Here is an 11,327-nt window from a genome sequence, read left to right as displayed (position 1 = left end):
TTTCTGTGAAGTGCCTGAGAAAATTGTGCTGCATTAAAGGCACTACCTAAAAACATGTTGTTGTTGCTGCTGTGTTGGTGGCACATAAGGCTAGGATGTTCACTGATTTGCTTGAAGCAATCACCTTTCCTCACATTTTCCCCTCACCACTTGTTAGTGAACTCATTCAGCTTTTAATTGGATTATTTTTGCTGGAGCTTCGAGGTCTTTACAAGCATGTTCCCCACTCCATGTACATTCAGCACCAGTGACTGAAAGGACCTTTTCTCTTAAATGGCTGCACAGCTCCACATAACACCATCTTATGGGGATGCTGCAACCACTGTGGAATTCTCTGCCAGTGGAGGACAATTCACTGAATGTTTTCAAGAGAGGGTGTGTAGCTCTTAGGGCCAACGGAATCGGGGGGTATGGGGAGAAAGCAGGAATGGGGTACAGATGTTAGATGATCAGCCATGATCATATTGAATGGCAGTGCTGGCCCGAAGGGCCAAATGCCCCACTCCTGCATCTATTTTCCATGTTTCTATGTTTAACATCGACAGAGCCTTTGGTTCAATATTTTTCATCACACATAGACACAAAGTGCTGGAGTAACTCAACGGGTCAGGCAGCATCTCTGGAGAAAGAGAATGGGTGATGTTTTGAGTCTGACCTTCTTCAGACTGAAAGTTGGGGGTGGGTGGGTGGGGGGGGGGGGGGGTGTGGGGTGGGGGTGGGTGGGGGAGGGTGGGGTGGGGGTGTTGGTGGTTGAAAGCTGGAGGTGAGAAAAGACAAGGACCATTTATCAGGGTGAGCCACAAATGTTGCCTGGTGGGCCCATTGTTGGCTTGGGAAGGTGTGATCTAAGGAGAAACAACGTAAGGTACTGTTGAAATGGTAAAAACAACGAGGGAGGAGGAGGGGGGAGAGGAGGGATGGGAGAGGGGAGGGGAGTGTGAGATGAAGTTACTTAAAATTAGAGAACTCTATGTTCATCCTGCTGGGTTGTAAGCTACCCAAGCAAAACATGAGGTGCTGTTCCTCCAATTTGTGTGTGGCCTCACTCTGACAATGGAGGAGGCCCGGGACAGAAAGGTGAGTGTGGGAATGGGAACGGCAGGAGAAATGGTTGGCAGCAGGGAAACCACACTGTTTTGTAAATCAAATATTAGTGTGAATGTAAACGTTGGGAGTGAAGCAACATAGTGGACTGGGCGATACAAAGATTATAATTTTCACTGGAAGCACTTTTCAAAACAGTGACCTCCATGGCAGCCAGCACATGTGACAGCACCATTGCCAACCCAAGCACTTCCGTGATCAGGAAGAGGTCCTAGTGGGCGGCTCGGTGGAGCAGCGGTCGAGTTGCTGCCTTACAGCGGCGGAGACCCGGGTTCGATCCTGACCATGGGTTGCTGTCTGTATGGAGTTTGGACGTTCTCCCCATGACCTGCGTGGGTTTTCTCCGAGATCTACGGTTTCCTCCCACACTCCAAAAACGTACAGGTTTGCAGGTTAATTGGCTTGGTATGAATGTAAAATTGTCCCTAGTGTGTGTAGGGTCGTGTGAGTGTGTGGGGATCGTTGGTCGGTGCAGACTCGGTGGGCCGAAGGGCCCATTTCCGTGCTGTACCTCCAAACTATAAACTAAAAAATTGCTGGATTTCCCGGGGCCCACACGTGAATCCCATGAAAATATTCTCGATTGATGCACTTTCCTTTATATCCACCTGAACCTTCTCAATCCCTTACATCCATCTGTAAAAGAAACTCCAGCATTTTGTGAATAAATACCTTCAATTTGTAAAATGTGACGTATCTCACAGTTTGAGCAAAGTCAACATGGATTGAGGAGAGGGATATCATGCCTGGAGAGAAAGCACTGTTGGTATCCATGCTGGTTGCAATAGAAAAAGTAAAGACATGAGGAAGGACAGGTTGAGATCAACTTCCATTGTCTTTTATGCTTCACGTATTTTAAGAATGCCAGAGACTAAAGACGTCTTCCTTCATCGTTTACGTTGAATCATGTTATTGATCCCATATTTATCACCATCTGGACTACTTTCTGCGGACTAATATTCCTCTCCTTCTTCACATTGGAAGTTCTTTGAGGATGGGACAATGACGAGGATGGGACGATGACATCAAGGGCTCATCATTCTCACCATCCACCTCACCAGCCAGCGTATCCAACAAATCATCCACCAACATTTCCGTCACCTACAACGGGACCCCACCACTGGCCATATCTTCCCATCCCCTCCCCTTTCTGTGTTCCGCAGAGACCGTTCCCTCCGTAACTCCCTGGTCCACTCGTCCCTTCCTACCCAAACCACCCCATCCCCGGGTACTTTCCCCTGCAACCACAGGAGATGCAACACCTGTCCCTTTACCTCCCCCCTCAACTCCATCTATTGTATCCGCTGCTCTAGAAGTCAACTTCTTTACATTGGCGAAACCAAACGCAGGCTCGGCGATCATTTCACTCAACGCCTTCGCTCAGTCCGCATTAACCAACCTGATCTCCAGGTGGCTGAGCACTTCAACTCCCTCTCCCACTCCCAGTCTGACCTTTCTATCATGGGCCTCCTCCAGTGCCATAGTGAGGCCCACCGGAAATTGGAGGGACAGCACCTCATATTTCGCCTGGGCAGTTTGCAGCCCAGTGGTATGAACATTGACTTCTCCAACTTTAGATAGTTCCCCTGTCCCTCTCTTCCCCTCCCCCTTCCCAGATCTCCTACTGTCTTCCTGTCTCCACCTATATCCTTCCTTTGTCCCGCCCCCCTGACATCAGTCTGAAGAAGGGTCTCGACCCGAAACGCCACCCATTCCTTCTCTCCCGAGATGCTGCCTGACCCGCTGAGTTACTCCAGCATTTTGTGAATAAATACCTTCGATTTGTACCAGCATCTGCAGTTATTTTCTTACACGCCCATCAAGGGAATGCCCCATCTTACCATCTATAGCATGGACAGGAGATGCTGATTCAAGAAGGTGGCATCTACCATCAAGATCCCCCACAATCCGGCCCACACCCTCTCCTCACTGCTGCTATTGGGCAGGAGGTCTAGAGCCTGATATGGATGAGGGTTGAAGAGAGAAAATGAAACGGCAGATGCTGGAAAACTGAACCAAAATCAGCCCATGCACAAAAATCAACAGGCCTTGTGAGTGTTTGCAGTATTTTCTGTTTTTAGGGGTGGTACATTGGCATAATGGGGGCATCACGATGGTGCAGCGGTAGAGTTGCTGCTTTACAGCACCAGAATCCTCGATCCTGACTACGGGCGGTGTCTGCACCGAGTTTGTACGTTCTCCCCATGAACTGCGTGGGTTTACTCCGGGATCTCCGGTTTCTTCTCAATCTCCGAAGTTGTACAGGTTTGTAATTGGCTTGGTTTAATTGTAAATTGTCCCTAGTGCGTGTAGGATAGTGTGGGGATCACTGGTCGGACTTGATGGGCCGAAGGGCCTGTTTACGTGCTGTATCTCTAAGTTAAACTAAACTAAACTAAAAAGTTCAGTTTTCCAGTGCTGACTCTACACTTTGCACATTTCCAGCATGTTTTTTCCTTCTCTGTCCTTCCCCTATTGACACCTCCCCCAGACAGGTCAGCTACCATTATAAACACTTCAAAATCGTCAACGATTTATGTCATCTCTGGATCTCTGTCCCATCATAGACATTCCCATTTTACTCTCCAATCCGCTCGTCCTCTATGAAGCTGAAATTGACCAAGTTCTGACCAAAAGTTGTTGAACTGAAGCATTAACCCCAACTATCTCTCTCTACAGATAACAGTATAACAGTATAACAGAGCTTTATTTGTCATTCGGTACCGAAGTACCGAACGAAACTACATAGCAGTCATAGAAAAAAAGAACACAAGCCACATAACCCCAACACAAACGTCCATCACAGTGACTCCAAACACCCCCTCACTGTGATGGAGGCAACAAAACTTCCACTCTCTTCCCCACGCCCACGGACAGACAGCTCGTCCCCGACCGACCCACACAGTCCCCGCAAGGGGATGGAAGTCCCCCCGGCCGAATCGCACTGGGCGCTGAAACGTCCCGCGGCCGAACCGGGCGATGAAAGGCCCCGCGACCAAGCCTTGCGCAGCTAAGTCCCATGGTCGAGCCGCACCGGGCGATGTTAAGTCCCATGGTCGAGCCGCACCGGGCGATGATAAGTCCCGCGGCCGAGCTGCACCGGGCACTGTTAAGTCCAGCGGCCAAGCCACACCGGGTGATGTAAAGTCCAGCGGCCAAGCCGCACTGGGCGATGTAAAGTCCAGCGGCCAAGCCGTACCGGGCGATGTAAAGTCCCGCGGCCGAGCCGCACCGGGCACTGTTAAGTCCAGCGGCCAAGCCGCACCGGGCGATGTAAAGTCCAGCGGCCGAGCCGCACCGGGCGATGTTAGGCCCCGCAGCCGAGCCGCACCCCGCGCCGTGAGGAAGAGAAAAGTTTCCCCCACCCCCCCCGCCACCCCCCCACCCACACCACCACCCCCCCAACACATACACAACCAAAAAAAAATACAAAAACCATCCCAACACCGAGACACAACAAAAAAAAAGGAAAAAAAACGAACAGACTGCTAGCGAGCCGCAGCCGTTAGGCGCCGCCACTTCCGCTCAAAGATGCCGCCTAAGCTGCTGAATATTTCCAGCATTATCTTACTGCAGATGGGAAATAATTCTTCATGTTGAATTGAAACAGACCTTCACTTGAATCTTGTGATGGCACTTAGAAGTTGCATCAAATGACTTTATTGTGGAGCTACCTGTGTTAGAATATCGTCCAATATTAGAATGCAGGCATTAGTGTAGAATAGTAGGATTATTGTAGGACACTAGTGAAAGGCCTGTATAGAGTGGATGTGGAGAAGATGTTTCCACTAATGGAAGAGTCTAGGAGCAGAGCCATAGCCTCAGAATTAAAGGACGTACCTTTAGAAAAGAGATGAGGAGGAATTTCTTCAGTCAGAGGGTGGTGAATCTATGGAATCCATTGCCACAGAAGGCTGTGGAGGCCAAGACAGTGGATCTTTTTAAGGTAGAGATTGACAGATTCTTGATTAGACAATAAACAATAGACAATAGGTACAGGAGGAGGCCATTCGGCCCTTCGAGCCAGCATCGCCATTCAATGTGATCATGGCTGATCATTCTCAATCAGTACCCCGTTCCTGCCTTCTCCCCATACCCCCTGACTCCGCTATCCTTAAGAGCTCTATCTAGCTCTCTCTTGAATGCATTCAGAGAATTGGCCTCCATTGCCTTCTGAGGCAGAGAATTCCACAGATTCACAACTCTCTGACTGAAAAAGTTTTTCCTCATCTCAGTTCTAAATGGCCTACCCCTTATTCTTGTAAGATTTGAGAAGTTTTCCCTCATTCTGAAATCAACACAAAACCAAAGAGCCGCAGTTTGGACATTTTAAACGGGAGACTGGGGCTGATAGCGGAGAAAGGCTGCAGTCAGTTTACCAAAGGATGTCACAATCTGTGGGTCCTAAAATGGCTGCAGGACCTCATGACCAGCCACAAAAGCTAAAAACCTTACATCCCAGTCTCTAGGTTTTCTGCAAAGCCATGGCCAGAACAAAGGATGGGTATTGGCCATGCAGAAACCTACGAAACCAGGTCGGAGTCCAGACACTGGGGCGCTGACATCAGCATACTCACAATGCCCCAAGCCGACCTAAACAGTTCATCTCAGTGAGGGGGCACAATAGCCCATAGAAAACTACCTGGTAGGTGATGGGAAACCGGTTAACACCCATCACCTCACAATGAAATCCCAATTTACACCGTCTGGCCATCCCCGGTATCCCCGAACATAAGCGCAGATCAGAAGAAAACCTCATACATATCTTTTTGAACAAAGAGATTCCAAGATCTGGCGGGAGATAGGACGGGTCAGAAACAGTATAACTGGCCACTACTTTTGGGTGAAAAAGTTAAGTCGGAGGGGAGTCGGAACTGAGGTCAACTCGAGAAGAAAACCTGCAGGGAACGCAAGCAGGCAAGTTAAAACGGACACAGTCAAGAAGAAAGTCGGAAAGAAGAACCGATGCAAGAGAGAGGAGCAGGCACGCAACTCGAGAAGAAATACTGCCAAACGAACAGCCAGTAACCCCAGTAATAGCCCCATGGTGAGCATGCACTCCAAATTCTACATATCCTGGACATAGTTTAGTGTAGAGGGGAGGGTGGTTGTGAATAAACGTTGGGTGTGTACTAAAATATGTGTTGGTCAAGGTTGCGATGCGTCGTACGTTCCCCATCTTACAGTCGTGTGTGTGTCCTGCAGAACTGTGTTTAAGAATTCATAAGTAAAAGGGTATTCGTGTATATGTTTTGTGGAACTGTGTGTGTTTCAAGAATTCAGCGAAGGAGGTATTCGGATATATGTCTCGTGGAACTGTGTGCTTTTAAGTTTTCAGCGAAAAGGGGTATTCGGGTATATGTCTAGTGAACTGTGCGTTTTGTGATTAATAAATAAAAGATATCCATGTATTCGGTATGTGTATTATAGATATGTCTTATAGAACTGTATAAATATATTCATGGACAATAGTCCCAAGTGCTGAATAAAAGCCTTTTTCATTTAAACCCTGGTTTTGAAATCTGGTCTGGTTGAATTTTTTCTGCACTGTAAGAGCTCCTGCATCTAAGCCCAGTGTCTAGAACCGTAAGGGGTGAGTGGGTCGAACCACTCACGGGGAACCAGTGTGCACGGCCTGGTCAAGGGATCAGAGCAAGGCACGGGGACCTTAGGTCGGGCGAAAGCTCGGCGCAGAAACCCCTTACATTCTTAAACTGTGGCCCCTTGTTCTGGACTCCCCCAACATTGGGAACATGTTTCCTGCCTCTAATGTATCCAACCCCTTAATAATCTTATACGTTTCGAAAAGATCTCCTCTCATCCTTCTAAATTCCAGTGTATACAAGCCTAGTCGCTCCAGTCTTTCAACATATGATAGTCTCGCCATTCCGGGAATTAACCTAGTAAACCTACACTGCACACCCTCAATAGCAAGAATATCCGTCCTCAAATTTGGAGACCAAAACTGCACACAGTACTCCAGGTGCGGTCTCACTAGGGCCCTGTACAACTGCAGAAGGACCTCTTTGCTCCTATACTCAACTCCTCTTGTTATGAAGGCCAACATTCCATTGGCTTTCTTCACTGCCTGCTGTACCTGCATGCTTCCTTTCAGTGACTGATGCACTAGGACACCCAGATCTCGTTGTACGTCCCCTGTTCCTAACTTAGTACGAGTGTCAGGGGTTATGGGGAGAAGGCAGGAGAATGAGATTGAGAGGGAAAGATAGATCAGCCATGATCGAATGGCAAAGTAGACTTGATGGACCAAATGGCTTAATTCTGCTCCTATCACTTGTGAAGTTATGAACTTATGACTAGATCGAACAGAGAGATGAACACTGTTACCGCAGGTGAACTCGTATTTGGCAGCTGCTATATTGATGTCTACAGGTCTGGCCTTTGAGGGCTAGACTGCAAAAATAAATCCAACGGGATTGAGTTTAGGAGAGAAGAACTAAATATCAACAATGATAAAGATATCAAATCCCTTTTGCATCGCCTCCACTCTTGGCACCATTGGATTTATTGCTGTTCTGTTGGAAGGTGCACACAGCCCTGTTTATTGACAAGACCTCTTTGTACAAATAGACTATTGGCATCAAAGTGACCAATGTTGAGACTGTATCATGCGCTTGTTTGAAAACCTCTGTCCTTGGCGGTTGGCAACCCGGTGAAGCTGCTTTTCGCTTGGGCAGCTTACAACCCAGAACGTTGATTTCTCTAATCCCCTGCCTTCCCTCTCTCCCCCATCCCCCTTGAGATATCGATGAGATACCAAGCGTAGACTGGGTGATCGTTTCGCTGAACACTTATGCTTCGTCCACCTTGGCCAACACAATCTCCCGGTTGCCAAACATTTTGCACTCCCTTGCCCATTCCACACTGACCGTTCTGTCCTGGGCCTCCTCTATGGTCGGATTGAGGCCACACGCAAAGTGGGAAAACAGCATCTCATTTTTCGCTTGGGCAGCTTACAACCCAGAGGCATGAACGTCAATCTCTCTCATTTCAAGTAACCCCTGCATTCCCTCCCTCTGTCCTCCCCCACCCTAGTCATCCCACTCATTCCACTGTTTGCATCCTTCATCTCTTCCTCATGTGATGTGAGTCTCCTGCAGTAGAACCATAGTCACCTTGTTTTTGATGGCAATCTGTTCGATGACGTTGAGCTTGGCAAGGGTAAGGCTTTCAACGTTGAGCTGCAGTAGATTTAGATTTAGAGATACAGCGCGGAAACAGGCCCTACGACCCACCGAGTCCGCGCCGCCCAGCGATCCCCGCACATTAACACTATCCTACACGCACTAGGGACAATTTTTACATTTACCCAGTCAATTAACCTACATACCTGCACGTCTTTGGAGTGTGGGAGGAAACCGAAGATCTCGGAGAAAACCCACGCAGGTCACGGGGAGAACGTACAAACTCGGTACAGACGGCGCCCGTAGTCGGGATCGAACCTGACTGCCGGCACTGCCTCCGGAGTAGCGCTAAACCTCGACAGTTGGCGGCTTTTGACGGTGCCGCCTGGCCTGGGGAGGCGTGGCGTTTTGCGGTCTGCAGACGTGGCAAAGACATTCGTTTCGCTTTAAGGGCTTATGAGCCTGTAAGCTACTCGTGGGGGAGGGCGCGTAGAGGCTGTCTTTGCCATGCAAGCCCATGGGCCGCTCTGTACAACGCCGGCTGACACTTCCAAGGCCACCTGGGTCAAGACGAGATGGAGAGACCAGTGGAAGACAGCGGAACAATCTAGGCTACACCGCTACATCGGTGAACCCATGTACGTGCCCTGAGAGCAGTGGATAACCCTCGATCGCTTCAGGACAGGCGTCGAACGCTATGGAGTAGCGATGAAGAGGCGGGGTCTCGTGGACAGTGCCTCCTGCCAGTTCCTCTCCCCCCCCCCCCCCACTGCTTTCAGGTCTGAAGAAGGGTCCCATCCCAAAACATCACCCACCCCTTTTTCTCCAGAGATGCTGCTGCCTGACTCGCTGAGTTACTCCAGCAAGTTGTGCCTATCAAGCTGCTTCAGAGGTTTGGATTCGGTGGGGAAGTTTTGTTGAAACAAGGTCACCCAACACTTCAGGTGCATCGCAAGCGATGCGAAGCGGACAAATGCAATTGTACCTCTTGACAGGTGGCCTCAGGTCACGGGCCACCCAAGGCTGGAGGGTGACTGAAGTAGAACATGTCGATCAAAGATACTAGAGGAGCAAGATAGACCACTCGCCCCTAAAAACCGTAGTACGTCACGGCGCCATTTTAGTAGGCAGAAACTTGCAGAAACATTTAAAAAGAAAAATAACAAAAATCTGTGAATTGATAGATGAGATATATTCTGCATTTTTATGGTATCATCACACATACTGTTCCCCCAAAACACTGATTACACTGCGAGAGGCAGAGCGAACGGCAGATTTTGCTTACTAAAATGGCGGCTGTTACGCTCCTTTGCGTACTGCACTTCAGTACACACGATTTCAATGGAGCGGTCCATCTTGTATCTTTGATGTCGACCACACTGCAGGGAGGTGGAGGGGCGGCTGCTGGATGTGATGGGCAGTGTGTTTGCGGAGGCCGTAGGTGGTGGTGTTGACGGAGGCGGCCGCAGGAGGCCCTACACTAGCCGGGCGAGCGAGCAGATCGAGCACAGTTTGCAGCAAGTGCACAGAGCGACGGTGAAAAGGGGCCGGCGGCATCGAGCTGGGCCAGGCGGACTCTTACTTCACCCATCAATAGAAGGGGATCTATTGTCCTCATGTATCGTGTGGTTTGCCAGGACATCATGCAGAACAAGCTCTTCATTGAAGCTCTGTAGACATCCAGTGCCACCAGGACGGTATTGGACTTAATCTTGGGAAATGAGGCCGGACAGGTGGCTGAAGTGTCAGTGGCAGAGCATTTTGGTGACAGTGACCACAATTCAGTGATATTTAAGGTGGTAAAGGGGCGTGGCTGTGTTCTGCAGCTGCGGCTCACCGGCAGTCTCTGTCTTTTTTTTGTTTTTTGTCTATTGTCATCGTTTAATGTACGTTTTGTTCTATTTTTAACTCTGTGTATGTGGGGGGGTGGTGGGGGGGTTGGGGGAAACCTTTTTTTCTAATCTCTTCCTCAACGGAGATGCGACCTTTACCGTGTCGTATCTCCGTTCACGCTACGGCCTAACATCGTGGAGTCGGCGGCCTCCAGCTGGGATCGACCTTGAAGACTCCGGTCGCAGGGCCTGGACTTACCATCTCGGAGGCTTCGGCCGTGGGCCCTGTAGACCGCAACATCTGGAGTTCGCAGGTCCCTGGCTGGCGACCGGTTTTTGGGAGCTCCAGCCGTAGCAGCTTCGACCGCCCCGAAGCGCGAGGTATGATCGACCCGCTCGCAGGCCCTTCATCGCCCTGCGTGGCCCGGCCGCAGCACTTTCCATCGCCCGGTGGGGGCTCAGGACTTTCATCGGCTTGCTCGGCTCGGCTCGGCCCTGGGACTTTCCATCGCCCGGTGGGGGCTCAGGACTTTCATCGGCCTGCTCAGCTCGGCCCTGGGACTTTCCATCGCCCGGTGGGGGCTTCAAAAAGTTGGGAGCCTCGATCACCTCGTGGCACCACGGGAGAAGAAATGAGGAGGAGATAAGACTTTGCCTTCCATCACAGTGAGGGTGTGCCTAGAGCAATCACTGTGATGGCTGTTTGTGTAAAAATTGTATCTGTGTGTCCTGTGCTTTTTGTTGTCTACTGCCGGACCCTGACGTGAGAGGATGCTGGCGTTGTTTATTCGCCGCTTTTCCGTTAGGATAGTTTGTCTGTTTGTTTTTATGTTGATTGTTTTTGTAAAGCACTTTGAGCACCCGATAAGGCGCTATATAAAATAAATGAATTATTATTATTATTATTATTAATGGAAAAGGATAAAGAGAGACCAGAGGAAAGAGGAAAATTTCTAAATTGGGGCAAGGCCGATTTTAATCTGATAAGGCAGATGTTGGCCCTGGTGGACTGGGATCAGCTTCACAGAACAGTGGGAGTCATTCAAAGGAATAATTGAAAAAGTACAGAGGAAGCATGTTCCCCTAAAGTTTAAGGGTGGGACAAACAAGTCCAAAGAACCTTGGATGTCGAACGATATAGTAGGATTGATTCGAAAAAAAAGGGGGGCTTTTGGAAGGCATAAAGAACTTAAGGCACAGACATCATTAGAGGAATACAGAAGGTGTAGGGCAGTTCTTAAAAAAG

This window comes from Rhinoraja longicauda, chromosome 33 (assembly GCF_053455715.1).
Source record: "Rhinoraja longicauda isolate Sanriku21f chromosome 33, sRhiLon1.1, whole genome shotgun sequence".
In the NCBI taxonomy this organism is placed as follows: Eukaryota; Metazoa; Chordata; class Chondrichthyes; order Rajiformes; family Arhynchobatidae; genus Rhinoraja; species Rhinoraja longicauda.
The sequence above is the reverse complement of the archived record's forward strand: the minus strand, read 5'-3'. Positions refer to the sequence as shown.